Source organism: Procambarus clarkii, chromosome 2 (assembly GCF_040958095.1).
Source record: "Procambarus clarkii isolate CNS0578487 chromosome 2, FALCON_Pclarkii_2.0, whole genome shotgun sequence".
Classification (NCBI taxonomy): domain Eukaryota; kingdom Metazoa; phylum Arthropoda; class Malacostraca; order Decapoda; family Cambaridae; genus Procambarus; species Procambarus clarkii.
The window spans coordinates 32,776,716-32,780,761 of record NC_091151.1 but is presented as its reverse complement, the minus strand read 5'-3'; positions in this window follow the sequence as shown (position 1 = coordinate 32,780,761).

The following is a 4,046-nucleotide window of genomic DNA, read 5'->3' as shown; positions in this document are numbered from 1 at the left end:
CAGGTTCAGCAGGGGGCTTTACAGGCCTAAGACCCCAGCACATCAAACAAATGCTGAACCCGGTGCTTGGAGATGCTGCAAAGGATCTTCTAGTGGAACTTACCAGATTCTCCAACATGTGTTTGGCTGGCGGCATCCCTGAGGACATCAGGCCTGTCTTTTATGGAGCAGCACTCTGTGCTCTAAAGAAGAAGGATAGGGGTATCAGGCCCATTGCCGTTGGCAACACCCTCCGACGCCTTGTAGCTAAGGCTGCAGTGAGATCTATCAGCCAGGAAGCAGCCACCTTGCTGAAACCTCATCAGCTCGGGTTTGGGATTCCCCTAGGTTGTGAAGCTGCAGCACATGCAGCGCGGGCTTACATTGTTGATCTCCCGGACCAGAAGGCACTAGTAAAGCTTGACTTCAAAAATGCCTTCAATCAAGTCAGACGAGACGCTGTCCTCAGGGCTGTACACAACCATTTCCGTCCCCTTTACCCATTCATCCGATCGTGCTACAGTGGGGACTCTAAGCTTCTTTTTGGGGAGCATGAAATAAACTCCTGTGAAGGTGTCCAACAAGGTGACCCCTTAGCCCCCCTTCTTTTCTGCCTAGCTATCAAAGAGGTCACTGATAGTCTGACAAGCGAGCTAAACATCTGGTACCTGGATGATGGCACTCTAGCTGGAACTCCGGAAACCATTTTGGGGGATATAAGGAAAATCCAGGAGCAGGGAGCAGCCTTAGGCCTCATTCTCAATGCATCCAAATGTGAAATAATCTCCCGCAACCCAGACATCACTGGGCAAATACAAAATGCTCTTCCAGACATTCTCGTTGTCGAACCACCGGACTGCACTCTCCTGGGTGCCCCCATTGGCCCACGAGCAATCGAGGAGGTCCTGGCTGCAAAAATCACTGACCTAAAGAGAATGCAGGACAGGATTGACAAGATTGATGCCCATGATGCTCTCTTTCTCCTTACAAGATGCCTGTCTCTCCCTAAGTTGACCTACTTTCTGAGATGTTCTCCATCCTACAGCAGCCCCAAGTTAAATGTGTATGACACCCTTCTGAGGTCCATGCTGGTGAAAGTCCTGAACCTGCCATTGGACGACTCTCAGTGGGAGCAAGCAACCCTTCCTGTAAGACTCGGCGGCCTTGGTGTCCGCACAGCCTCCCAAATTGCTCTACCAGCCTTCCTTTCCTCCTCTCATGCATCGCACGACCTCGTCAGAGATATTTTACCTGCAACCCTGAGAGATTCAGCAGGAATACACGATCCTGCTTTCACTGAATGTTCAAATCAGTGGAATGTTCTTGCAGCCCCAGCAACCATTATAGAGCCAACAAAACAACACAAACAGTCCGGCTGGGACCACCCTCTAGTGGAAAAAGTAGCTGATGCCATGCTAAGCGTCGCAACATCAGACAAGGAGAAAGCCCGCCTCAGAGCAGTGCGTGCCCCCCATGCAGGAGACTTCCTCCTGGCAGTACCCATGTCTGCAATGGGCACGCGCCTAGATCCAGAATCCCTTCGTGTAGCAGTGGCCCTCCGCCTTGGTGCCCCAATTCACACTGAATACAAGTGTATTTGCAACAGGGTGGAAGCAGACCAATACGGACTGCATGGGTTACATTGCGGAAGCACAAAGGGCTGGCATGCAAGACACAACGAGGTCAATGACATCATCAAGAGAAGCCTCGTCTCAGCTGGGTGCCCAGCGGAGAGAGAACCTCGCATCCTAGGGGTCCAAAACCCGGATTTCCCAGCACTTCGCCCTGATGGCATCACCATATACTCATGGAAGGAGGGTAGACAGTTGGTGTGGGACTACACATGTGTATCCACCCTGGCTGACACCTATGTACACTTCGGAGCTGATCAAGCAGGTGGGGCGGCCAACCACAGGGAAACAGCAAAATCACTCAAGTACAGGCGACTGGAAGGTCAATACCTCTTTGTTCCCATAGCGTCTGAGACGCATGGCCCCTGGGGCAAGAGTGCCTTGGGATTTCTCAAGGAATTGGGGTCCAAGCTCATTGACGTCACCAGAGACCCAAGGGCTTCCAGTTTTTTATTTCAGCGTCTCAGTGTGGCGATCCAGAGGGGAAATGCTTGCTGCGTCCTCGGTTCCTGTCCAGAAGCGGAGGAGCTTCAAGAGATCCATAACCTTTAGGCATTTGTCTTGTATGTTTTGTAACCTTTAAATACACAATAAAGGAAAAAAAAAAAAAAGAAAAAAGGGAAGGGGGTGGTAGGAGAAAAGCACACAGAAACTGTATTGGAGGGGACCCACATTCCCTCCAATGCGTTATGTGTGGTTTCCTCCGAGGCTATGGGTCCCCCTTCTTCCAGCCAGAGGTGGTACTCCCTTCCCTATATATATTATTTATATATATATATATTATTTATATATATATATATATTATTTATATATAAATATATTATTTATATATAAATATATTATTTATATATAAATATATTATTTATATATAAATATATTATTTATATATAAATATATTATTTATATATAAATATATTATTTATATATAAATATATATATATATAATATATATACTATTACACTACATTCTTATGTATTACACTAATATATATATATATATATATATATATATATATATATATATTATATAAATTATTTATATATATATTATATATATAATTATATAAGTCATATGTTTTTGTATTTTTGCTGATTTGTTAGTAAATAATAAAAGAAATATAAATTATTTGATTTTTTTACCCTTAAATTGGTTTTAATATTTAAATTGAAAACACTAATATAATATAAAAAATTTATTATTTAAAATATTTAAATATATTTAAAAATAAATATTTTTTATTTTCAAGAAATTTAACTTTAAACACAAAGATGTGAAAATGGTTCAGATAAGGCTCAAACCTTTCACAAGAGATTCATATTGGTGTATGAATGGATTATGAATGACTCATGTTAGGAGTGTAAGTTGCCACAACATCTCAAATTAGTGTTAGATACATATGTCTTGGTTATAAGTTTTGGAAACCTATTTAAGTCCACACACAATATCGTATCTGATACGATAAAACAAACGTTTCCAATACTTGCAAATACTTTTCAGATATGTTGTGGCAACCTAAAATTGTTTGCTGGGTGAACGACAGAGCAACTCTCTCTCAGATCAATGTTTATTTCACGTAAATTCGTTAATAAACACAAATGTTTTATATGTCTTAAGCAAGATAGAAATAAGAGCTTCATTTTAAATACATTACAATAGACATATTTATAGCTCAAGTGAAGATACATATGTTTTTATAGTAGCGCTCAGTAGCTTGTCGGGCATGGAGTGCAGACGCCTACGCACTTGCCGATCGATATATTCTATAATTAACAAAGATACGCTAATAAAGCCTAAAATCTTATATGCCTCCAGAAAGACCGAGATATGAACATTATTATGATTGCACCAAATGAAATATATCATGTTCGAGAACAAAGATATATAAATTTTAAATTAAGTTTCGACTCTTGCTCGGGCGAGAGAGATGGGGCGACTCTCGCCCCATTTATTGGAGATTCTGTCCACTAAAGAACAAAAGCTACTCGAACCTTTGTAACGTACGTTTATGTTACGTTGTTGGGTTGATTAGATACACAGTGTTTAGTGGGTTTCATATTTATTTAGTAGTCCTGGATACAGTAGTGTCGTAGACGTTGAAACGAAGCCTGGAGCAGAGCAGAGAGCTGAGTGAGGCCGGAGTCGTGGAGCTCTATGTGGGAGAGCATGGCGGCTCGATTTTTTTTTTTGAGATATATACAAGAGTTGTTACATTCTTGTACAGCCACTAGTACGCGTAGCGTTTCGAGCAAGTCCTTAATCCTATGGTCCCTGGAATACGATCCCCTGCCGCGAAGAATCGTTTTTTCATCCAAGTACACATTTTACTGTTGCGTTAAACAGAGGCTACAGTTAAGGAATTGCGCCCAGTAAATCCTCCCCGGCCAGGATACGAACCCATGACATAGCGCTCGCGGAACGCCAGGCGAGTGTCTTAC